The sequence below is a fragment of the Lissotriton vulgaris genome, chromosome 9 (genome assembly GCF_964263255.1).
Source record: "Lissotriton vulgaris chromosome 9, aLisVul1.2, whole genome shotgun sequence".
NCBI classification, from domain to species: Eukaryota; Metazoa; Chordata; class Amphibia; order Caudata; family Salamandridae; genus Lissotriton; species Lissotriton vulgaris.
Window position 1 is genome coordinate 51,105,728 of NC_141697.1, and position 27,334 is coordinate 51,133,061.

Consider the following 27,334-nt stretch of genomic DNA (forward strand, 5'->3'; position numbering starts at 1 on the left):
CACATGTCATATTTTCACTGATTCCTGGTCCACTGCGAATGGACTAGCGGTGTGGTTGCCAACATGGCATTCTCATAATTGGGAATTGCATTCAAAGGAACTGTGGGGCAGGGAACTGTGGCAAGAAATTTGGGAATTGCTCCCGCAGAGTACTGTAACAATCTTTCACGTGGATGCTCATACTCCAATTGACTCCCTTGACAAATTTTTCCATAATATTGCAGATGAACAGTCTAAAATTTCTGAGGCAGTGGTGGACATGCAGGATTCTGATTTGGCGGGATTGGCGAAGTGGGCCCATCAAAAAGCAGGACATTTTGGAGAGAAAGCCACTAGCAGGTGGGCTGCCGATAGAGGAATTCATATTCCCTTTTCTTTAATAAAAGATGTCATTCTACATTGTCCCATTTGTCAGCATTCTAGGAAAAAAGAGGTGCCCCAGATTGTTCGAGGTCACTTGCATCGAGGTAAATTGCCCGCCCAAATTTGGCAGATTGATTATATTGGTCCGCTCCCTATGAGCAGAAATTGTCAATATATTTGCACAGTGGTTGATACTTATAGTGGCCTTTTGGTCGCTTTCCCTTGCAAGAACGCTACCCAAGTGAATACAATTAAAACCCTGGAGCTGATTATTCTGTACTATGGTGTCCCTTTTCAAATTCAATCAGATAACGCATCCCACTTTCGTGGAAGATTGGTGCAGGAATTCTGTACGGAAAATAATATTGATTGGGTGTTTCATATTCCATATTATCCACAGGCTTCAGGACTGATTGAGAGAATGAATGGCTTGTTGAAAGAACAGTTGCGCAAGTTGACTGATGATCGTTACAGCCAATGGAGAGATGTCCTACTTCAAGCTTTATTAATTTTAAATAATCGCCCTTTGTTACATGCTGAATCTCCTTTAATGCGTTTGTTTCCTCCAAATGTTGATGCAAAACCAAATTCTGTATCGAACACTGTCATGTATTGGGAAATTACCCCCGGTGCTTTGGCTCCATGTAGAGCGACCCCAGGTTCCGCAGGCCTCGACCTGCATGCTTTAAATGATGCTAAATTTCCAGGAAAGGATCGAATCATTGTTGAAACTGGCATTGGTGTCTGTATACCTGCCGGTAGCCTTGGATTAATTGCCCCTAGATCTGGCCTGGCCCTGAAAGGTGTACAAGTGCTCGGAGGAGTAATTGACAGTGATTATCAGGGAGAGATTAAAGTTCTCCTGCTTAATAGCAGTGAGACGGATTTGTTCATCAAAAAGTCTGACCATGTTGCTCAGTTACTGATTATGCCTGTCTTCAGTGGTGAGATCAAAAAAGGCTCTGCCCCAACGTTGCTAACTGTGCGAGGACAAAAAGGCTTCGGATCGTCTGATCTTCCTGGAGCTAAAATATGGGTGCAATCGCCTAAAAATCCTCCTGAACAGGCTGATATTATTGCGACCGGTCATGACAACACCGTTTTGGTGATGAAGCCAGGGAAAGATGGCTGGGAAGCTGTCCCAGCTGATAAATGTTACTTACGAGAATGATTAAGGTCTGTGTTTGTATTCTTTCAGATCATTCTTTGGATTGCTGCTGCAGGATGTGTCGGCGCTGGACTCCTTTTGGCCTGCTACGCCGGGAGAGGAGAGGATCCACCGACGCCGGTTGATGGGATAATTCGAGCCCCGCGGTCTGCGTGGGCAACTTCGACTAATTTTTGGATTACACTCGCAAAGCGGGTGACGAACTCTCCACATTTCTGTCTCACGCCCATGAAATCTGTCACTGACATTTTAGCGACCTGTTTGGTTGCTGTCCCTGCATCCACTGAGACTTTACGTCATATTTTTAATATATCTAATGCCCGACCTAATGTTATTCTGGGTGATTTTGCGGCCCATGAATTTTGTCCCTCATGTACTGCTCTTCCAGACCTTGATGTCCCTATTCATTCCTGCATTACTACTTTTAATATTACCCCTGGAGACCTATGTTTCATTATGACTTGTGACCCTAAAGCTATTACTGAGTGCTTGAAGCTGAAGCTCCAAGCCGCTACTTCCTTTTCGGCTCATCAACGTTTGTTATGTTCAAAGAGACTTCCGAATTCATGTCTTTCAGTTAAAAATAATATGACCTGTAAACGTTTATTAGTAGCCACTAGCCATTATCGTTCAATGCTATTGCCAGCTGGATGGCTCTTTTCTTGTGGGAATTCGTCTTGGCCCTATATTCCTGCGAATATTTCTGGTGGCCCATGTGCCATCACTAGATTGAGTTTGCTAATGTTTACCTCACATCCTACTTCACATTCCCGTATTGTACGTGATTCTATGTCATTGCATGAAGATTGTGATTCCTCTGTTCATCTCTATTCCAGATCAGAATATCTTGGTTTAGCTTTTTTTATTATTGGAGTGCCTGCATTGGCCGTTTATAATGCCAAAACAATCGGCAAAATGGCCTACTGGATGGTTAAGTCCATTAACCAAACATCTACTGTTTTATCTGATCTCTTATTAGATGCCCAAAGTGAACGTAGAGCTATTTTGCAGAACAGGGCCGCTATTGATTATCTTTTGTTGAAACATGGACATGAATGTTCTGATTTTGAAGGTCTGTGCTGTTTTAATTTGTCTGACCATTATAAAGCTATCCAATCCCATATTGACAAACTCCACGACTTGACTGCAGAAATTAGACAACATATAGATCAGGGTTTCTTTGACTGGCTTTTTAATTGGCTGCCTGACTTGCATTCCTTACGACAGATTTTAGGGGGGGTTATTGTCGCTATTTGTGTCCTGATAGCTATTTGTTGCTTTATTCAATGCATCCCTTCCCTGCTCCAATTTTTTAGACTTAGTAAGGGTCGTAGATCAGTTAGTTTTGTTTCATATTATTCTTCTACTGATGTTAGCTCCATTTAGTTTGTGGTTAATAGACTGGAGTCAAGGGGTGTAATGTAATGGCTGCCTTTTTGCTGGCTCTTTGGAGAAGGAGAATGATGGAGAGTGACTCCAGCCTATCACCCCCATAGCATAGGGATTAGGACTATAGATAGGGACCCTGTCTTAAATATATTAGGGCATTTTCGTGCCATTTTCCTTAAAGTAAGGCTTATGAATTTAAGTTAGGGGATAGATATATAAGTATTAGTTATGATTTGCTCATTTGCTAACATGCTGGGCTATTTTCCATGGAGCTATGCATATTGTGGGCTCCGTAGGCCTTAAACGAGACAGACTCCATTTTGCTTTCTGCCCGGTAGCCGAGAAGGCTTTCTAGGTCAAATGTAGTGTTTTAGTTTCAAGCTGTTGTTCGCTTGGAGAGAACCGGTTCAGGCTGACCCTTATCGAAGGAATGTATTTTTCTCCACTCCGAAGACACAACTTCAGGCCGGCCGGCTGGGAAAGTGTCCTTGGTACGGGGAGGTACAAGAATTTGGTGGGCGGCAGGTTACTGGCCGTGAATTTCCATGAAGGAACGGGCTTTGATATTAGCGAAGGTGTTAGTCAGTTTGTCAGTTAGTCCGTAGGCGGCATCTAGCCGTTAGCATCTCTGCCATTATTCATCTTATGGTGGACAAGTCGCCATCTTTGAAGTCTGAGAAAGATTTAAGACCGAAACTCTCTGAGAAAGACTGAACGAGAAGCAGCGTGGAGCGCACTGATACAGAGAGAGAGAGAGACGGTAGCTAATAATCAGCAAGGTTCCGGTGTCCTGAAGGGAAGCAGACGAGGTTGAGCCTAGCGGTGCAGACGTGTACTTGTGACGGCTGGGGGTGACTGCAAGGCGAGCCAGGATACAGAGACGAGAAGGGAACCTAGATGACTGCCGAGTCCAGACTTCCCACTAATCAGGTGACCTCCGCCTAACTCTAATAGAATGTGCACTCTAATCTTTACCTTTTCTTTGCAGAAGTTATGTTGCATAGTAATGTGATTTGTGTCTATTGTTAATAAATATCCTAATTCTTATGGAATTATCGTGTGCCTCGTGTTCATGTTCAATCTTGGTAAATGTATCTCCTAGCCGAGCGTTGTTTATGTGAGCGGATATGAAATCCCGATCAGGTAAATAGTGATCGAACAAAGAGGGAGTGAGTGGACCTTTGATGCCAAGAATAGGAGGTACACCATATAATTTGGGAACCATATCAAACGTCATTATTATAGTTTTATCCCGAGTAGGTAACTGAGATATTATCCTGATGAGTGTTCATAGGAATGTGGTCGTCGTTGATATGCGGCGTTAGTGAGAACACTGGGGAGGATTACCAGTGCCGATACCCACAGGATTGTGGCTTGAATAAGTGAGAGCGTTAGGAGGTCGAACTAGCGTGTAGTTTCGCAGGATTGCGAACGGTTTGGAAAAGGGAGCATTGGGTTCTGCAGGCCCATGTGTAAACGCACCGGATTGTGTGTCAGATCTGCCCTAGGGTAGACCGGTCTGGGTCAGGGTGGCCGCGAGACCAACTGATGTGAATAAGATATTGTAGAAAATCTATGTATATTCCCCATCCTTAGGTACGACCTATATATATATATATATATATATCCGTACATCTATCCATTGTGAATACTGTCTAAGGAGGGAAGGTGAGTACGTTTTGGCTGGGTCATAGGGGCCCCTGGGGGCTGATCCCATTTCAACGGAAAATCCAGCCATAACACCGCCGCAGTGCTAAGGGGGCGGGGCGGCCGCATGCTGGTGACGGAACCGCTCCGTCACTAGCCTCGGTTGAGCTGTGCTCATGACGGAGCGGTTCCGTCATGGCCCGCCCCGTTCAATGGAACGTCCAGCGCAGGCGCGGAATTCGCGCCGCGCAGGCGTTCCGAGCGGGCCATGACGGAACCGCTCCGTCATCAGCACAGCGCACCCGCAGCTGATGACGGAGTGGTTCCGTCATCAGCATCCAAGGTGTTAATGAGGTTCTCCTACTGCCCATGCCTTCCACCCTCTTCCGCAGTCCGTGTCCCGTCTGCACTCCCGTTGTTTGTGCCTTCTCGTCCTCCTGCCCCCCGCCCGCCTGCACTCCTGTTTGCATAGCAATAGGTCTCGCGTAAATGCAAGTCCTATTACATTGCAAATGCTTGTTACTATTGTTTCGGGATATCGAACGCTTTGGATCAGATTCTGGCCTTTTTTCCGGCAAATATTAGCACTTTTTCCCACATATTTTCTTTTGCAGATTTGAACTATCTCTAGTTAAGAAGGAGCCAGGTCAATCCATGCCACCGGTGAGCCACGGTATGCATGCCTGACTGTGGTGAGGTATTACATGTGACTCTCCTCTATCAAAAGAGGCTGCTTCTTTTAGGTAAAGTGAGACTGTTACCTGTAAGTTACCTGTATTCCAGCACAATAGGAAGGAAAATTGTGCTGATTGCACCATACGTGTTCTGTGGGACTAGTTGTGGCTTGTGTTGCATTCTGCCATGTCTTCTGTTGTGAATCTTGCAGCAATGCTCCCCATGCAGTGCTTGTTCCCTTGAGGGGTCTTATCCTTATAAGGCATTCCATGTGCTGTGGTTGTTCTGTGTGTGAGGGAAGCATGTCTTGCTGCTTTATATGTTCCGCTGTCTGCTATGTGGGAATAGGGAGAGAATTATCTTGCACTACTGCTGCCGATGTGGTACCTCTTCACACCATGTGCGAGGGAAGCTTGCACTGCTGATGCCCATGTATTAGCTATTGTCAATCAATTCGGACTTATAGAGCGCGGCTAATCATCTGATCGGGTATTCAGGTGCTGGGTATATGTGCAAAGAAAACTAGATTTCCTAATGTAGATGTTACCTGCTCTGTTGCATGGGAGGGAAACCTGCAATCTTTTTTTGCACTTCTGGTAACTGCTTAATGTGTATGGGAAAGGAGAGTGAGGGAAGCGTGCACAGCCGATGCCAGTGTCCTTCTTCTTCTACTTGTGCAAGGGAAGCCTGCTCTCCTAAAGCCCATGTGGTTCCTGTTAAGCATCTAAGTGAGAAAGTTTTACTTCTGATGACCTCATAGTACACATGGGTGTCTCTTAAAATGTTACTGCTTGAGCTTTACCTGTTCCATGCTTCATGTAGAGGGGAGGTTTGCACCACTCAGGACTTGACAATACCTGTTCTCTGTGGGACAACATGCACGGTTGTTAACGATGAGTACATCTGCTATGTGCAAGAGAAATGCGCAAACCCTTGTATCCTCTACCATATTTGAATACAATGCTTCTCGCGCCTACCAGTTGCAAGACAAGAGACCAGGGAGAGGAAGACAGGGCGAAAAGCATTTGCTGCAGCTACTATTATGACTCATGGGCATCACAGAAGACTTCAACATACAAGAAACTAAACAACTGTCATTGCGAGGCCCAGTTTTGAATGCTCTCTACCATGCAGGCCAAACTATTAGAGATTGACAAAGTAATTTATGAGCAGAGAGCCACCATGTTGTCACAGGCAGTACCTCGCCTATCTGACTAACCATCACCATCTTTTGGCACACCAGCAACGAGGATAACATAAGCCTGGAGACAAAGAAGTGCAAATGGGAAAACTAAGTTACAGGCCTCCTCCGTCTATACATCTAGAATCTGATATCTGAAATTTCATTCCTGTACACATCAGGAACATCCCTACCCTTCCTCTATTGAAAGAGCTGAAGATCAACCTCTTTAAAGAAGACTACATCACGAAACAACACAGTCCACCTTTCTTCTCAAAACACTGCACCCGCCCAGATTCACACGCATTGTACCACTGCATTCAACCATGGACAGTGCTTAGCTGCCTTGTGGCTAAGTTTTTGCGAGAGAAATACCACATACATACAGTGATTTAAAGTGCTCAGACAGAAACGCTTTACACATTTCGGTCACAGTACCTTCACCTCTCAATACACCTGTATGTTGGTAGTTTCTTTCCCATTAGATTATCAGATATAATCTAACTAAAAAAACAGAAGTAAAAGGATAAGTGTCTGCCCACCTAGTAGCCACTTTCTGGTCCTTGAACCAGCGGCACCGCATCACTGGCAGCATAAATTTCCATAAAATAGCATATATGCGTGTTTGTAAGAATTTATGTTTAGCAACAGGGTCATCTGCATAAATATACATGGTGAAGAGTGAGGGGCTGCCAAAAGTGACTGAAAATCTATATTTTGAGGGGGGTGGGGCTTTTGGCTGGGAAACAATGATGTATGGGGAGGGATGTGGTATATTATGGAGCATGTGTCCCTTTTAGATGGAAGTCTACCAGACAGCGCAGCTGTATGGTTTGCTAATGACATCTTGAAGACATTCAGAAAGCTTCCCAGTGAATCCCCCCATTGGTTACCATTGGCTTTGTGTCTCATCTCGCCCTGACTGGCCCACTGACTGGGAGGAAGCACATAGTGCCTTCAAGGGGTGGATTAACAACCCAGTTGACCACTGTATCCCTAAGAAACTGACCTGCGCCAAGCGTACGCAATCACACGCCTGGTATAATGAGACCTTGGAAATGGGAAAAAAACACTGCAAAACTCTGGAACACTCCTGGAGGCGCACCTACAACCCCAGAGCTAAAAAGACCTACATGCAGGCTTTAAAGCCTACCACAAACTGGTACAAAAATCTAAAGCCGCATTTTACATCAACTTGATAACAGCTAGTCCTAACCCTTCCAAAATCATCTTTTCTCTTAAAATGATATGGCAAAACCCCTGGTAGGAACTAACAATATCATATGTTCCAACCCGCACTGCGAATCTCTGGCACGCTACTTTATCAATAAAGTAGAGTGCATTTACAATACACTAGACTCCAGAACAGTCGCCTCTAAATCGTGGCCATCTAACTGCTCACTTGATCTTCCCTGCTCTCTTCAAGACTTACCATCTATGTCCTTTACAGACCTGGAAACTCTGGCAGCAAAAGTGAAATCCGGCTCTCCCGATGAGCCAGTGAAACCGGACACCTTTAGGAAATTCCAGGACTGTATCATGATCGAGCGTAGAGAATTGATCAATAGATCGCTCCAGTCGTCAGTTATTCCCAAATCTTAGAAACATGCCAAGGTTGTTCCCTTAATGCAAAAGCCATCACTGGATGCATCTCTACCGGAGAACTTTAAGCCAAGGTTATGGAATCCCATGTTAATATCATCCTGACCAAGTATTTGGAAGCTAAAGAGATCCTAGACAAGTCACAAAATGAAATCCGGCCTAAGCTTAGCACGGAATCTGCCCTGTTGGCAGTTACAGAGCAGCTGAGGGCATCGCTGGACATGGGCCATATCTTGGTACTGAATTAACTCGATCTAAGTGCGGCCTGCGACACAGTCTCCCATGAGATTTTGCTCCAACGACTTGGGGAGATCGGGGTCAGTGTAAAGGCCTTGGCCTGGTTTGCGTCTTTTCTATCCGATCGCTCCGTCCAGATCCACGCCCCTCCCTACCTGTCCTGTACCTATCCCCTGAGTAGTGGTGTCTCCCAAGGCTCCGCTCTGAGCCCCACGCTGTTTAACGTGTACATCCATCCTATAGCACTCTTGGCTAAAACCCGGAAGATCAATATGATATCATACGTGGACGACACGCAATTGATATTCACTCTCACCAATAACACAGCCCAAGACCAACTGAAATTCCATGAAGACGTCCTGGCCATCTCAGACTGGATGGTAGATGACTATCTTCAACTTGTTTCTTCGAAAACAGAGGTGCTTCTGCTAGGCCAGGATTCCCATAAATGGGACTACCAGTGGTGGCCTGCTGCACTGGGCACTCCTCCCCAAACAAAAAGTGCAGCTAAGAATCTGGGGGTCCTGCTAGATAACTCCCTCTCTTTCGAGCTTCACGCCAAAAAAGTGGCAGGCACATGCTTCGGCCACCTACGGGGTCTGAAACCATTCTTGGGGTTTTTTGACACTGTACCAACGATTGAATGATCACTTGTCGTGTGGAAGTCAAGTCTTGGCTACTGCAACGGACTGTTACTGGGCGTAAATAAAACTGTCACACAGAGATTTCAAAGGACACAGAATGCGGCTGCCCGCATTCTTTTTGCCCTCCCTAAGCACTGCAAAACCTGTCATCTTCTGTACCATCTACACTGGCTGTCTATCAAACAGAGAATTCAGTTCAAAACTCTCTGTACCACCCATAAGATCTTACACGGCCAGGGCCCCCAGATACTGTAGGGGCTCTGCATGCCATATGTTCCACCGCGAGCACTGCGTTCTGCAGACCTGCATCTGGCCTGCACCCCTAGGGTGCACAGGAACAGAGCCGGTGGGCGCTCGTTCTGGTCCCTGGCCCCAGCCCTATGGAACTCTATTCCTTTCGTGGCGTGCAGCACACACGATCACTGGGTATTCAGAAAGCAGATTACAACCTGGCTGTTTTCATCCATCTAACACTTGTTGTGTGTGCATGCTGCACTCCTGTTCCCTGGGCTTTTAGCAACAGACCATAACTGGCTGTCTTCCCATCTAGCTAGCATCACTTTCCCTGGTCACCCGTCCGCAAGCGTTGGGACGCCCCGTTGCTGGGGTAGCCATGCGCTATACAAGCATTCATAACATAACAAGACTTGATATTAACTTATTACATCTCCTATAAATTCAAAGACAGATGTCAAATGTCAGGGTCTGTCCTCCAAGGAAGGCTGGCGTTTACTTCTGTTTCTCTGACTTCAAAGTGTGAGGTTTTATGTGACAATTGTACTGGCTACTAGAGGTGTGCTGGAGAAAGGCTGCATGTTATTTCTTTTTCTACTACACAACAAAATATAAGTGTCTGTAAATGAACTGTGCAGATATTTCAGAATATATCAGAATTTGAAAAGCACAAATAAAGCACAGTTTTGGTAAGTCTGAAGTGTGGTGGAAAGAAATATTTTTATGAGAACCTTGACATGAAAGCCCACATTAATTCAATGGCGAAAAGCGCCCGCTACCATTTGAGCTACCTAAGAAAATTAAAACCATTCATTTCAGAGGCAGATCTAAAACTGGCTATACAATCTCTAGTTATATCAAGGATTGAATATGGTTGCTCCACATTAGCTGGCCTACCTAAAACATCCACAGCACCACTAAAAGCCTGTCTCAACGCAGCTGCAAGACTCATCACAGGATCTAGGAAATTTGATCATATATCTCCTCACTTGAAAGCACTAAACTGGCTTCCTTATGAGGCCAGAATTCAAATGAAGTTAGCATGTATTACCCACAAAGCGGTGCACTATAACACGCCAAGATACCTAGCCAAGAAAATCAAGCTATCGGGAGGAAACAGACCAACTAGAAGCGCCAAGGAGCTGCTGTTGCGGCCAGCCATCTTCCGAAAGAAAAAGTCTTATGACCGAACTTTCTCTGGAGCTGCCCCCAGAGTCTGGAATTCACTCCCTCCAAGTCTGAGGAAGATTCAAAATATTGTAACATTCAAACGGGAACTGAAGAGTCTTATGTTGAGTAAATACCTTACATAGGGAAGCAGGCGGATCGTGGGTTCGAATACTTATGTCAGCGGATGGAGGGCCCTCTCAAGAATATTATTCAAGAATGTTATCATTGATAAGGAACTAACTCCTAACACAAGCCCTGACTGTGTCCTGAACGTTACCACAGTCCTAGGCGAACTTATAAGTGTTTTCTAAAGCCAAAACTATATAACCTCTACCTCACCTTAGTTGTCGATATAGACATGGATATAAGCTAAGCCTCACCTACCTTTATTGCTAATTGCACATGCCTTTGGAATAGTTAGATTTAGGCACCCTCTCATAGCCACAGTTTCCTCTACCTCATATCTGTTTGTTTGTATAAATGATTCTGTATTGCCAATATGTAACCTACCTCGATGTTAAGCGCTCTGATACCCACGGGTCTTGTTTGCGCTATACAAAACACTATAATAAATAAATAAATAAATAATATCAAAACAAATCAATACACTAGGTGATGTTAGTCCACACATTATCGTTTGTGCACTGTATACTTTAATCCGTAAAACTGAATATCTGTGCAAATATAATGGTAATTTCAACTGAAGATGTGTTGCATGTAATGGCACTGTGCAACTACACCATGCATACTCCATCTTATCCCACTCCACACTGCTCTACACCTCTCCACGCCGCTGCACTGTACTCTGCATTACTCTACTCTATGCCAATGCACTCTACCCCATTATACTCTACCGTGCACCATGCCACTTTACACCACTTCACTCAACTCTGAAACATTCTACTCTGCACCACTTGCTCTAATCTACCGCAATCTATACCGAACCACTCCACTCAGCGCACTCTATTATACTCTGTTATACTCTACAGCACTGCACTCTACTTTAACCACTGCACTCTACACCACTTTACTCAAAACCAATGTACTTTACGCCACTGCACTCTACCCCAATCTGCTCTGCACCACTGAACTATATGCCAATCTATTCTACGACCCATTACATCTCTACACCATTGTACTCTACGTCACTGCACTCTATGCCACCCTGTACCACTGTACTCTACGCCACAGCTCTCTACGTCACTCTACTCTGTACCACTCTATTCCACTGCAATCTACCATGTGCCACTCTACACCACTATACCCTATGCCACTGCACTTTACATCACTCTATTCTACTCTGCACCACTGTACTATATGCCACTTTACTGCACAGCACTCTACAGCAATACACTTTAAACCACTTTACTCCTCTGAATTCTATGCCACTCTACTCTGCAAAACTACCCTCTCCGTCGCTGAACTCAACTCAACGTCACTATACTATGCACCACTGCACTCTATGCCACTGACCCACACCACTGCACTCTATGTAACTGCACTCTACACCCCTCTAATCTACTGTGCACCACTGCACTCTTCACCAGTGCACTCTACACTGCTCCAGTCTAGGCCATTCTACTCTATCCTGCACCACTCCAGGCCACTGCACTGTACACCACTGCAATCTATGTTATGCCACTCTACTCTATTCTGCACTACTCAACGCCATTCTACTCTAAACCACTGTGCTCTGTGCCAACGTACTCTAAGCCAACTACTCTGCACCATTGCACTCTACGCCACTACACTCTAACCTGTAACACTCTACACCACTGCTCATCATTGCGCTCTACGTCATTGCACTCTAAGCCACTCTAACCTACTCGGCACCACTGTTTTCTACAGCACTCTACGCTACAGCACTTTACGCTGCAGCACTCTACAACACTCTACTCTGTAGGACTGCACTCTCCACCACTGAACTCTACGCTACCCTACTCTGCAACACTGCACTCTACTCTGCACCACTCAACTCTACTGCACTCTATACCACTACACTCAACGCCACTCTACTCTGCATCACTGGACTCCTTGCTACTGTACTGTATCCTTCACCACTCCACTCTACAATCTTCTCTACGCCACTGTACTCTACACCTCTCTACTCCACAATGCGTCACTCCACTCTACACCATTGCACTCGTTGCCAGTGCAATCTACGCTGTGTCGCTCCACTCTATGCCACTACACTTTATGTAACTCTAAATCGCTGCACTCTAAGCCAAAGCACTCACACTTTACTCAAAACCAATGCACTCTACCGCAATCTACTCTGAACCACTGTATTTTACAACACTTCACTCAAGGTCACTCTACACTCCATAATTACTGCACTCTGAATGACACTATGACACTACTCCACTCTACGACGCTCTACGCAATTCCTTCTAAACCACTCTGTGACACTTTACTCCACAACACACTACCCCACTCCACTCTATGTTAATCCACAACACTCTTTTCCACTCTATGCCATTCAACTTTACTGCACTCTATGCAACTCCATTCCATAACAATCTACTTCGCTCAACACCACTCTACGTAACACTCTCTATGCCACTCGACTTGACACCACTCCACAACACTCTATGCCACTCCACTATGACACTCTAAGGCACTCAATTCTAAGACACTCTACACCCTTCCACTCTACTCCCTCCACAACACTTTAGCCACTCCACTCTACGCCACTCAACTCTACACCTCACGGCTCTCTATGCCACCTCATAACACTCCACTGTACTCCACCCACTCTCCTTTACGCTATTTTCTTTTAGCCATGCTGGACAGCGGTCACGCTGGTGTGCAACTGCAAAAGCCAACAGCTTTTGCATAGACGAAAACTATCAGCTTTCCCAATGCTTGTTGTCCTCAAGTAATGGTGATGAAAAGATGATTTTACACAGTTTCATGATTGCAGATTTTCCCCTGTAAGTAATCGCTTAGAAAAAAGGGCTATTTAGTAAATTGAATGCATTCGCAATGCAAGTGATGCGAGTACAAGATTATCACCCTTTGTAGGAGACATCAAATAAGTGGGGGCTGCCCCGATCGCTGCTGGTGCCACTGGAGCGGCGTTGATTGCTCCTGATCCCTGCCTCGGACCCAACATGGCAGCCGCCCGTTACCAGCCCGGGCTCAACAATGACGAGGAGGGGAGCCTAAGACGTCCTGCCGGGGGCGAGTCTGACAGGCGCTGGACACCTGAGCGGTACGTAGGGCTCTAGCCGCGTCCCCCGCTGCCACCCGCCGAGACTCTGCGGTATTCCAGGGGCACACCAGATCGTCACGCACCAGCTCTGGGGGCCATACCTCCGCTCTCCGCGACAGACGGGACTGGGCCCGAGGGCAGAGATGTGCCCCCCCCTTGCTGACCGCGCTGCTTCGCGCCAACGGTGCCTGACTCCAAGATGGCGCCCTTGGGGACACGCTTCCTACGACCGGCAGCCACAGGCTCCAGGGACACCAATGCATGCCAGGGCCGATGAACCCATACACAACTCTCTGGGAACCAGCGCGGCCGCATCCATAGCCTCAACACGGCCTTCACCCCACGCGCTCAACGCCACCACCCACATTGTGCTCAACTGGGCTCTGGTGAGAGGCCCCTCCTTCCCTTCAAACCTTTTTTCAAACTTGCTGCCTCCCATCTCTACCTGGGCGCCTGTGGCCTTTCTCCCCTGACCCTCTGGTCTCCGGATTGATCTCCTCTGCCCCAGCTCCTCTTGAACGATGAGGCTGCGACTTTGCTGCGGACTGCCCTTCTCCCCCTGGACCTGCTGGCTATGTCAGCCCTCTTCCTGGACTTTCGGACTTGGACCTTTGTGCTCCCCGCCATTTTCTCTGTATGACTCGCCACTTCTTCTACCTTTCTCCTCCGCCATTTTAGCGTTCTCTGATCTCCCCCTCTGTCCTTTCGACTTTCCTACTGTCTCTCCTGTTGCCTCTGACACACTCCTCACTGTCTTATTCACCACTATCTGCTTCCCTCTCTCGTTTATCTCACGTGCCTGCCCTTCTCTGTGACTCTTAGAGTATATCCAGTCCTATCCCTTCCCTATGTATATAGAGATAACTCTAATCACTAGTATATGCAGTAGACCTTTCTACTCTCTACCATTCCTATGTGACTCTTAAAGTATATCCATGTGTATCCTTACCCTATGTATATAGAGATAACTCTAATCACTAGTATATGCTGTAGCCTATGTGACTCTCCACCATTCCTATGTGACTCTTAGAGTATATCCAGTCATATCCCTTCCCTGTGGATATAGAGATAACTCTAACGACTAGTCTCCTAGGTGACTCTTAGAGTATATCCATGTGTATCCCTTCCCTATGTATATAGAGATAACTCCTACTAGTCTCCTATGTGACTGTTAGAGTATATCCATGTGTATCCGTTCCCTATGTATATAGAGTTAACTCTAACGACTAGTCTCCTATGTGACTTTTAGAGTATATCCATGTGTATCTCCTCCCTATGTTGATAGAGATATCACTAGTATAGGCCTAGAGTATATCCATTTGTATCTCCTCCTTGTGTGATTTTATCTCTTGTACATTTGCAATTGTTTCTGTTTATACCTTTTTTGTAACGCATGTAATCCTAAATCCGTATGCTTTCAACTGGTTCTTATGTAATGCAAACATTTGCAATCTTTTTACGCATGTAACCGTCAGTCCTTATGTTTTCAACTGGATCCTATGTAAAGCGCTCTGACACCTTCGGGTAAAGTTCGCGCTATATAAAATTGCACAAATAAATAAAATAAATATGTGATCCTGTGAAATAAATAATCCAGAAGGTATGCTGCAGGGGCGGACATGAAGAACAGTGCCTGGGAAGTAGACAGTGTGTGTCCATGTGAAATAAATGATCCACAAGGTATGCTGCAGAGGTGGACAAGAAGAACAGTGCCTGGGAAGTAGACAGTGTGTGTCCATGTGAAATAAATGATCCATAAGGTATGCTGCAGGGGTGGACAAGAAGAACAGTGCACCTCCTCCCACAAGAGTTGTCACCCAAAGAATGGCATACAACCTATAGACAACAGGCCCTGTGCAGGAGCTCTGTGCACACACTGCCTAAACACGCCTTGAGCCCCAGGACGCCCGGCCCCATCTCCCCTCAGCAGATGTAGAGTAGTGAGGGGACTGTGAGTACCACTGAAACCCCGCCCACCCTCCCTCAAGGATAAACACATGCGGTGCCACGCCCCCTTCCATCCCCAGGCACCACGTCTCACCTGTGCCTGCACCCCCACTTCCACCAGGTGCCCCGGGAATCCTCCCCCGCCTCCAGGCATGTCCGGGTAAAGGCTGCGGCTCTGCAGCGGGTCCGGCGGGGAACAAGAACCGCCTCTGTAAGGTTCCGATCACCTCTCTGGCTGACAGGAGGCGGGACATTCCGGCGGCTGCCATGGGGACAACGGATTGACCAATGAAACGTGATCTACGTTGGTGACGAACGTCATAAAAACCGGAACAACATACGGAATTGATGCCTATGGAAGACGTCGGAATCTAAAGTAATCCTTAACACTAGACTGCGCTTGCGGCATAACATCGGCCATGTTAGGTGTGGGGAATTCATAGGGCGTTTCATGAGCTGAGCATAGACTCACCCCAAACACACACGCATACAGATAAATTCCTACGTACTGCGAAACGTGGGTACCTTACAATTGAAAAGCGCAAAATTGATTATACAGCGGGTGGGCAAACCATCAAATTAATATAAAGAGGTCGGGCCTGGACCTAGGAGCCAAAAAAGGATGAGTCAAATTATCATGAAAATGTAGTTTATGCGGTGCAATCATAACCGTAAAGCTAACTGAATTACCAACACGTTAGATACTTTCAGTGCACAGGCAGAGAAAGATAAACCAGGTCCATTTTAAAATGCGTGTGATGTACAGTTGATTTATTTTTCAAAACATAGTTAGGCCTACTCATGTCAACTTATTGTACATCATTGTTATGATTAGTACAGTCCAAACACTTAAATGGCGTCTCATTAATGCTGATTTAAGTACATCATTGTAAGGTTGTCAATAACCACAGATACAGGCGTGTATAATGTTGTCACTTTTTCCCCACATGCAGCACACAGAGCCAGGGTATGTTGAACTGGTTTAATGTTAAAAGAACAATTATCGCTAAGACATAGAGTGCCGAGCGTCTGGGTTACAAGCGCTCCGGTCGCCAACTGCCGCTTTTCCCTTTCGCGCTCTTCTCCCCGTCTCCGCTGCGCATGCGCGCCTGTTCCGCTCTCGTCTGTGACGCGGCGCGTCATCGCGTATGCGTCCACAGACTAGAGCGCAACACCACATATCTCCCCCTTTTTTACCAATAAACATAAATAGCAATTATAGTCCAATGTCTATTTTCCACTCATTTCAAAGTCTTTATATCTTGCTGGCAATGTGACTCTTCTACCAGAGCGGGTACTTCTTACCAGTGTGCCTCCTCCAGCTTCTCTCTCACCACTCATCTCTTCATCGTCTTTAGTTTCCTCTCTCTGTCCACTTCTGGCAGGGGCACCTTGACCCCTCTCTACATCTGCAGTTTGAGTCTCACTTACTCCACTTTCTCCTCCGTCTTCATTGGCGCTAATCGTGCTTTCCTCAGGTGTGGGTATTTCTCCTCCATCACCACTGGGTATTTCTTCCTCCTCCGGTTTGGGCCACCTCACAATCCTGTTTACTCTCGCCATGCGGTCTTGGGACCACACCTTGCCGTCGCTTAGAAGGGCCGCTCTTCCTCTCACTTCTTTGACAAGTAACAGCCTGCTATACTTGCTCTCTCCCTTCTTTTGCAGTGTTGGGAGCTTGACTCGGACCCATTCTCCTTCTTCCAGTTCGGTCTCCTTGGTGTTGCGTCGCCTGTCGTACTGGGCGGCATATATCCTTTGGGCCTTCTCTAAGTTGTGCAAGACCACTGCTGGGGACCATTTGCTGGTTATGGTCTTTTCCCTCCACGCCACGTTGTCTCTGGTGAACGGGTATCGGCCTCTCAACACTTGGAAGGGGCTGTATCCTACCACCGTGGGGGTGATCCTATACGCCCACAGCATGCTCTGTATTTCAAGTTCCCAGTCCTTGCCTTTGCATGATGGCTGCCTGGATGGACCCCATCAAGATGCGGTTAAACCGCTCGACTTGGCCGTTGCATGCCGGGTGGTAGATAGCCGTGTGTTTCGACTCTATCCCGTTCCTTTTCATGAAACGCGACCATTTTTCTGAAACGAACTGCGGTCCGTTATCGCTCAGTATAGTTTTGGGTATTCCTTCTCTTAGAAACAAGGAAGTCAAGAACCTCAGAAACAGTTTCGGTGTCCATGGACTCTTGTATTTCGACTTCCGGCCATTTGGAATACTTGTCGATGACCACACATAAGAATTTGTTTACTCCTCTGTTATCCAGTACTGGCCCCAGGATGTCTATGGCAAGGTTCTCCCAAGGGTTGAGCGGGTTCTCGAATTTTCCTAGAGCTGGTCTGAGAGGTCAGAGTATTTTGTCTGCCCCTTGGCATTGCTCACACTCTCTCACTTGTCTTTCTATTTGGACATCCATGCCAGGCCACCAATACATAAGCTTCACTCGCGCTTTGGTCTTCACTATGCCCAGGTGCCCCTCGTGCAGTAGTTTTAGTAACGTGGGTACCAGGGTTTCGGGGGGAACCACCCTCTCTCCCCTGTATAGGAAGACCCCTGAGTCGCTCAAGGATAGTTCTTCTCTCATCTCGTAGAACCTCCGTACGCCCGCAGTGAGCCTCCTTTTGTCTGGCCAACCTGAGGTAAGGTGTCGCTTAACTTCTGTTTTCTCTGCATCCAGGTCATATGCGGCAGCCCACTCTTGCCTGCTAATGGTCATCTCAACGTCCTCTAGGCTCGCTACCATTTCCTCCGCTTCCGGAGAGCTTTCCGGAGCCTCCTCCATGGCTGAGGCCCTGCTGAGGTAGTCCGCCACCTTGTTTTGAGTGCCTGGCAAATATTCAACGTCATACGTGTAGTCCAACAATTTGAGCGTCATTTTTGCTATGCGTGGGGTTGCTGTGTCGTGCCCAGACAACGTTAGGACTTTAACCAAGGGTTTGTGATCCGTCTGGAGCTTGAACCTGGTGCCCCAGATGAGCTGTCGGAACTTGCCCATAGCCCAGGTGACCGCCAGCATTTCCTTTTCTATGACGCTGTATCTTTGTTCCGTCGGGGTGAGAGCCCGTGAGGCAAAGCTGATGGTTTCTTTGGACCCGTCTTCTCTCTCCTGTGCCAACACGGCTCCTAACCCCTTGTCGCTAGCATCTGTCGTCAAGATGGATTTGCCCGAGGGGACATACCCTTGCAAGGGAATGGCTTCACTGATACAGTTCTTCACTGTCTCAAATTCACTCTGCGCTTCATGGTCCCACTCGAACCTCGACTTGTCTCTGATGAGTTGACGCATCCTATATGTTTTGGTGGCAAAGTGTCTCACAAACTTGCTATAGTACTCGGCCATTCCGAGGAATGACCGTACTTCTTCCTTGGTCGTCGGGGCCTTGGCTTCTTTGATGGCTCTCACGTTCTGTTCCTTGGGGGATATGCCATGTTTACCTATCTCATGTCCCAGGTACGTGACAGATTTCCTTCCTATTTTGCATTTGCTCCATTCTGCGGTGAGGCCTTTATCATGTAATATTTCCAGGACTCTGGTTAGCTTTATGTCGTGATCTTCTTTGGTGGATCCCATTATCAGTATGTCGTCTTGGAAATACTGTACTCCTTGTACCTCCTTGAACAACTGATGCATCAACTTTTGAAATACCGCTGCTGCTGAGGCTAGCCCGAAGGGCATGCGGCGGAATTGATAGCACCCAAATGGTGTGATGAAGGCGGTGTATTTTCTACTCGAAGGATGCAAGTCTATTTGGTGGTATGCAGACGTGAGATCGATGGTTGAGAAATGGCTAATACCTTTAGTCCTCGCTAGCATCTCCTCTATCCTGGGAAGGGGGAACTTCTCTATGATGAGGCATTTGTTGAGTTCGCGGAGGTCCACGCAGAGACGGACCTTCCCATTTGGTTTCTTGGCAACCACAAGGGGAGACAACCATTCCGCGCTGTCCACTGGTTCTATGATGCCCTGTTTTTCCAGTTTCTGAAGTTCTTGTTGCACGGCTTCGCTGGTGGATATGGGAATGTTCCTGACCTTGTGGGTCACCGGTATCGCCCCCTCCTTGAGTACAATCTTGTGGACAAACTTGTCAAGTTTCCCCACTGTTCCACCGAATACTTTGGGGTAGTTGGCTTTCCAGTCTTCACCTTTGGGAATGGGCCATTCTTCCGTCAGAAGAATTTGTTCTTTGCCCCCAGGGTTGAGCACGATTCCCAAGTCGCCAGCATCTCTCCAACCTAGGACAGACGGACCCTTTTCAGCTACGTACAATGTGCAGGTGGCAGATCTCCCTCTGAACTTGAATTTGAAGTTTCGGCAGCCCACCATGGGAATGGCGTTCTCCGTGTACGAAACAGCTCGGATGTCCGGCGGCCACAGTTCATGCCCCACCACGGGAGCGAAATCCTCCTCCCATATGGATTTTTGTACTATTGTCCAGGGGGAACCCGAGTCCACGGCTACGTGTACCTTCACACCCCCAATGAGCATATCCGTGCGGGGTTTGTCCCTGCGTTTTCCTGCTACGTCCAGGACTTGGTCTTCAATGCACAGCACCATCTCGCCATCCTCTTGATCCTCTTCTTCACTGAGTTCAGCCGTTGTAGATTCTACGCACTTGACTGTGGACTTGTTACCTTTCTTGCGGCACACTTTCTCAAAATGGCCGACCAGGCCCCAGAACGCGCATCTGGCGCGAAATGCCGGACAACGTTTATCCTGAGCTGAGTGCGCAGTGCTGCCACACCTATAACACGAGAATTTTCTGTCCCCAGTCGTGCGAACAGGTTGTTTCCCTGACCACTTGGCTTCACGTTTCTGGTCTCCATACGAACTTTTTTGTTTGATGGTAGCAGGGGCTTCGTCAATTTTGTTGACCATTTGCTTAGGAGTGCTTTCACGTTTGGCTGCATCCGCACACCGTTTCGACATCTCCGCCTTTTTCACCATGGCTATTACGTCTTTGAGCGATGTTTCGTTCTGTGCCCACAGTTTGTCTTGCACTGATCTGTTGGTGGTATGCATGACTATCTGGTCCTTTATATACTCGTCTTGCAGTGTTCCGTATTGGCACGTGATGGCCAGACGACGCAGTGCAGCCACATAGTCATCTATGGTTTCTCCAGTTTCTTGCTTCCTTTGCTGGAAATTGTAACGGTCTATGGAAACACATACTGCTGGGCGGAAATGGTTGTTCAGGTCATCTAGTGCGTTTTTAAATACGTCGGTTTCTGTCGCTTCTCGTTCTTTGGGTACGATATTTTTGAACACCCGCACCCCTTCAGGACCTAGGTTGTGGAGCAACAGTCTCTTTTTACTTGCAGGCGTGTACTCTTCTCCATTTTCATCTTCTAGCGCTTCTATGTAGTTACCAAAATACTCCCTCCAATCCTCCCATTTCATTTGGGGTTCCCATGGCCTGGGTAGGAACGGAATGGGGGCCATCAGCGCTGAGGCTTGGTTTGCCATCTTGGCTTCACCTCTGGGAGCTTCTGTTTCGGCTCTGAGTTTGCGGGATACACTGGGGGTCTCTGCTCCTACTGCAGTGTCTCCTTGGCTCCTGGGACTGCCAGGGGTGTTGTCCACTATCCCTTGCGTAGGGTCAGTAGTTTGTGCCCCCTCCTCTGGCTTATGGCTGTCGCTTTTAGCTGCCAGCTTGCTGGGTTAATGGCTTCTTGCCCCTGGGGTTGCACTGACCTGCGTCACGCTAATGTTGTGTCTCTTGTCGCGTGTTAAGGGTACGCTGCTGTCACGCTCTATGCCTCTGCGTTCTGGCTGCTTGGTTGTCTGGTTCTTCGAGCCCGGAGCGGAGATGGTTCCAGGATCAGCGTTCTCTGTGGCTGTGCTTGGACGGTGGGTGGATCCCAGCCTCGTGGCCAATATAATGTTGTCACTTTGTCCCCACATGCAGCACACAGAGCCAGGGTATGTTGAACTGGTTTAATGCTGAAAGAACAATTATCGCTAAGACATAGAGCGCCGAGCGTCTGGGTTACAAGCGCTCCGGTCGCCAACTGCCGCTTTTCCCTTTCGCACTCTTCTCCCCGTCTCCGCTGCGCATGTGCGCCTGTTCCGCTCTCGTCTGTGACGCGGCGCGTCATCGCGTATGCGTCCACAGACTAGAGCGCAACACCACAGCGTGCTGGAAACTGCTCTTTATTTCATGTAAATTAGTTCTATCGAGGAGCGCCGGCCGGCGCTGCCGTCTACATTCACTTCTCAGCGCGCAATGCGGGATGCGCGCGCATCCCGCCAACATGGCTGCTGCACGTCACGTACTACGTGACGTGCATAAACTAGAACACCCACTACATATCTCCCCCTTTTACTGAACCTTTAAGCAGGCACTTAGGAGTCATTGTCTAATTCAAAGTCTCTGAATCTGGAGGGCCTTACCACCTGCCTTCCGCTCCTGGTAACCCTGGGGGGGTTCCCTTGAGTCCCAAAATTTTGCACTTCAGCTCCTTCCGTTTCTTCGCTCGCCATTCCATCATCATGCGTGCTTCTCCCTGGCCAGTCTCTCTCTGTTCCCTGACTCTCGCTCGCTCCTTCACCTTCTCGCGCCATCTCTGTACTTGCTCCATCACCTTGCTCACTTACTCTTTGTCCTTTCCCAGTGTTTACATCGTCCACATCTTTCCATTCCATTCCGGATTGCTCCCAGCTCAATACCTTATTGCACCGGGCCATGCGGTCCTGGGACCACACGTTTCCGTCGCTCAGCAAGGCCGCTCGATCATACACTTCTTTAACTTGCAACAGTTTGCTATATTTACTGTCCCCTTTCTTCTGTAGGGTGGCCAGCTTGACTCTCACCCACTCGCCCTTCTCCAGGCCTGTTTCTTTCACATTTCTTCGTTTGTTGTAATGGTTGGTGTAGATGGATTGTGCTCTTTCCAGGTTGGCTCTGACCACTGCAGGGGACCATTCGCTAGTGATGACCTTTTCCTTCCAAACTCTATTGTCATGCGTAAAGGGTTCTCGCCCCCTCAATATTTGGAATGGGCTGTACCCCGTGCCAGTGGGGGTTATTCTGTAGGCCCATATCATGTTCTCTAGTGCTTTCTTCCAGTCCTTGTTGCTGGATATGGCCGCTTGTATGGCTCCCATCACTACCCTGTTAAATCGTTCCACTAGGCCATTCCCAGCTGGATGGTAGATTGCCGTGTGTTTGATGGTGATACCATTTCTTTGCATGAACTTGTTCCACCTTTCCGACGTGAACTGGGGGCCATTATCGCTCAGAATGGACTTAGGGATCCCTTCCCTGGTGAAGGTCTCTGACAGAAACTGTAAGATGTTCTCTGTGTCCATGGACTCATCCACTTTCAACTCCGGCCACTTGGAATACCGATCCATGAGTACACACACATACTTCTGTGTGCCCTGGTCATCTAGGACAGGTCCCAAAATGTCTACAGACAGTTCTTCCCACGGATTTGAGGGGGGGTCAAACTTCCCTAGCGCTGGCCTCAATGGTTTTAGGGTCTTGTCCGCTCCTTGGCATTGGGGACACTCCCTGCCATGCCTCTCGGCCTTTATGTCCATGCCTGGCCACCAGTAGTTTTGTTTAGCTCTTGCCTTGAGCTTTCCTATGCCTAAGTGGCCCTCATGTAGTAGGTCCAAGAGTTTGGTGGTGAGGTTCCTTGGGGGGATCACTTTGTCTCCTCTGTAAATGAAGACCCCCTGGTCCCCTACTGACAGTTCTTCCCGCACTTCGTAATATGGCCTTAGGCTACCACTCACATTCCTTTTGTCTGGCCATCCTTGCACGACGTGCATCTTCACTTCCTTCATGTCGGCGTCCTCTTCGTATGCCTCTGTCCATTCTTGTTGGCTGATTAACTTCTCCTGGTCTTCTATGAGCGCCACTAACTCCCCCTTGCCTGCAGGGTCTTCCTCTCCAGGCTCCATGGCAGCTGCTCTACTCAGGTAGTCCGCTACTCGGTTCCGGTTTCCAGGGATATACTCCACGTCATACCTGCACTCAAGTAACTTTAGAGACATTTTTTATATCCTGGGTGTGGCGCTGGCATGTCCGCTTGAGGTTAGTACTTTTACCAACGGCTTGTGGTCCGTTTTGAGTAGGAACCGGGTACCCCACAGGAATTGCCGGAATCTCGCCATGGCCCATACCACCGCCAGCATCTCCTTCTCAATCACGCTGTATTTGCACTCGGTATCCGTCAATGCTCGGGATGCGAAACTGATAGTCTCCATTTCCCCCCTTCCTCGGTCCTGCATGAGCACAGCGCCCAGGCCCTTGTCGCTGGCGTCGGTCGTGAGCACGGTGGTGCCCTGTGGGTCATAACCTTTGAGCGGTACCGCTCCTGTGACGTCCTTTTTGATGGTTTCGAACTCTGCTTGGGCTTCCGGTGTCCACTGGAACGCAGTGCTCTCCCTGGTCAGTAACCTCATGTTGTGGGTCTTTGAGGCGAAGTGTACCACAAACTTGCTGTAATACTCCGCCATCCCCAAGAACGACCTGACCTCTTCTTTGTTCTTGGGGGGCGGTGCTTCAGCGATGGCTTTCACGTTCTCCGCCTTTGGTGTGATGCCCTGTTGTCCAATTTCGTGGCCTAGGTACGTTACCGATTGCAGGCCCAATCGGCACTTTGTCCACTCCGCTGTGAGGCCTTTGTTCTCCAACGTTTGTAGCACTTTTTCCAGCTTCTGATCATGATCCAGCCTGTCGCACCCCATTACCAGGATATCGTCCTGGAAATACTGGACACCCTTGCAGTCTCTGAACAGTTGGTGCATCATTTTCTGGAAGACTGCGGCCGCCGAGGCCAGCCCGAACGGCATGCGACAGAACTGGTAGCACCCAAACGGGGTGATGAAGGATGTGAGGCTTTTGCTGTCCGGATGTAGTGCTATTTGGTGGTAGGCCGAGGTCAAGTCGATAGTGGAGTACCACCTTACTCCTCTCGTCTTTGCCAGCATCTCCTCGATTCTGGGGAGGGGAAATTTCTCCACTACAATGTTTTTATTTAGTTCTCTCAGGTCCACGCAGAGCCTGACCTTCCCATTGGGCTTCATTACAACTACTAAGGGCGCCAGCCATTCGGCGCAGGTGATCGGCTCTATTATACCCCTTTTTTCCAACTCTTGGAGTTCCATCTGGACTGCCTCTCTTACCGCAATAGGTACATTCCTCACTTTGTGAGCCACTGGTACAGCTCCCTCCTTGAGCACGATCTTGTGTTGGAATTTCTCCATCTTTCCCACCGTGCCTCCAAACACCTTTGGGTAGTTCTCTTTCCATTTCTTCAGATCGGGCCATTCTTCCAGCTCTGTGAGTAGTATTTGCTCCTTTCCTCCTGGATCCAGCTTTATTCCCAGGTCGCCCTGGTCTAGCCATCCTAGAACGAAGGGTCCTCTCTCTGCAATGTACAGCTTGCACCAAGCTGATCGGCCCCTAAATTCGAACAACAGGCGTCGGAATACCACCATTGGAATGCGGTCGCCGTTGTAAGTGACCGGCCGAATGTCTAGTTTCTCCAACTCTGGCCCCAACTTGGGTTTGAACGCTTCTTCCCATACTTCCCGTTGTACAATGGTGAATGGAGATCCAGTGTCTGCCACCACTGTGATGGTGATCCCGCCCATTGACATGTCCAGGACAGGTTTGGTTGACCTCTTCCCTTCCACACTCAATACCTGGTCGTATATGCATAAGACGGTGACCACCTCTTCCTCTGCGACCTCCTCCTGGTCTTCTTCGCCTTGGTCGACATATTTCACCACGTCCTTAGGCTGTTTCTTACGACACACCTTCTCATAGTGGCCCAAGATGCCACAGTGTAGGCACTTGGCTCGAAACGCCGGACATCTTCTATCATGTGCTTCATGGGACCAACTTCCACACCTGTAGCACGTTTTCTTGCCCTCACTGCCAGTCTGCTTCCCTTGCCATCTGTTGGTTCCTTTGGTCGTCGGATTCTTGCCTCTCTGGTCTTTGCGGTGGTGTTCCTCTTGTATTCTGTTCACCATGGTTGGGGTGGCCATGTCCTTCTTGGTCGCGTCTGCGCACCTCCGTGCGAGTTCTGCCCTCTTTACAATGACCGAGAATCAAGAAGGGCCTTGACTCATTACTCAGGATGGCTGAGTCCAACTAATACTATTAAACAAAACAAGAGCCAAAACTGGAATGTCAATTTTGAAGACTAGTAAATTTAAGGCGCAAGCTGCTTTGATTGAAGCAAAAACAACCTATATTCCTTTAACCACAAACAAGTTTATTCTATATTGTTAATCATACTTTTTTTCTTTTTGAGCACACTGTTCGTCGTGCATGGAAAATACAAAATACAATAGGTATTATATACAAAATATACACACAAATAGATATACAGTTTTAGACACACTTGGCCATACATTCATACACCATGCATTCAAAACAACAGTAAATAGAGAAACAATGCGTCCGAGCATCGGTCAATCAGTTCAATGGAGAATATTTCCTTTCATGTTTTCACAATCTGTTATAGTTGTGATTGTCACAGTCTATCTTATTAAACCAAATAAATCCAACAACTGCTCCAACGTAAAATTGGTGACCAGATGCGGGACAGAAAGCTGGTCGACGCGTTTCGAACCCCTTTCAGTTAAGTGGGGGTTCTCCTCAGGACCGGAATGGTTCTGAAACAATAAAAAAGGGGTGGCTTAAGTAAATTTGTTCAGGGTTTCAATGAATAGAAAAAAGAGGGGGATCGACTCCCTGTGTTCAACAGCCGCTCCCTACCTTAATCCAATAGTATTAAGAACTCAAACAATGGCAGGCAGGTGAAAATCCAAAATGGAATTGTATTTCCCAATAGGCGTGATCAAAGCCGCTGTGTGAAGGGAAACAATACAGAAGACTACATTTACTACAGTGTCGACCCTTTCACAATGAATCATTCAGCTCGTGTGCGATGAGGGAAAAGGGGTAGGGGACATGAAAACGTACCCGTTAGTGAACAGCTTCGTGCTCGCTGTTCCGTCAGATGGTAACTGTGCGCCCGCTCCTTTGCTGCAAAGCGGAGCGAAAAAGGGTTGTTAGGTGGCTGGCGTTGTAAACGCGGGCATGTTGAATCAAATGAATGCGTGACAACATACCGATGCGGGAGCGAAGCGTAAGACCTTCTCCTTCGGTGGTGTCCGTGATTCACACTGCTCGAGTCGTCGAGTGGGAATGGTGCCTCGGTGCTTCCTGGTTGGAAATGGAGGCCTGGGGTTGCTGGGACTTGTAGTCTGTGTGCGCGGTTTTGCTGGAGAGCAAACCAAAAGCTGGCGTGGACTCGCTCAAGTATTGGGCTTATAAATTTCAGAAATTTCGTTTAGTCCCCGAACAGCGGTGTTAAATTTCATTATAAGCATAGCTTCACGTTGGGACAGTTTAGCTTCAGTGTCACCACCCCTGGGGTCTTTTTCAATTTTGGACAGAACTGTCCATCGCAAATCAATGTGTTCGTGCTTGCACTTGGTCCAATGGTTGACTAATGGGGCATTTTCCACCCCCCTGCGGATGCGCGATTTGTGTTGCGTAATCCTATTTCTGATTTCCTGTGTTGTTTTCCCAATGTAGACTAGAGGGCAAGGGCAAATGATTGCATGTACTACATTTTTAGATTTACAATTCGTAAAGGTGTCGTGTTTCCAATGAATATTGTCGAATGTAAAAACTGAATCCTCAATGGTCTCATTACAACACGTGCATGTCCCGCACTTATGGTGTCCTTTTGGTGGAGGTAATCCAAAGAGGCTGTGTAATGTGGGAGCCCTGGTGATTGGTAATGCTGCCCTAACAACATAGTTGGCCACACTTTTATCCTTTTTGTAAGCAAAAAGTGGTGGTGCTGTGAAATCCTCATGCAG

General features: G+C 47.7%; 1 protein-coding gene across 1 annotated transcript in view; it reads right to left on the bottom strand.

Moving 5' to 3' along the window:
- Nucleotides 1-15,727, bottom strand: part of ZNF770 (zinc finger protein 770) — a 35,646-nt gene extending 19,919 nt beyond the window's left edge. The window contains exon 1 of the mRNA XM_086937003.1: nucleotides 15,565-15,727. The gene's annotated coding sequence lies outside the window, so the exon portion shown is untranslated. The remainder of the gene's footprint in view (nucleotides 1-15,564) is intronic.
- Between the last annotated feature and the right edge of the window lie 11,607 nt (nucleotides 15,728-27,334).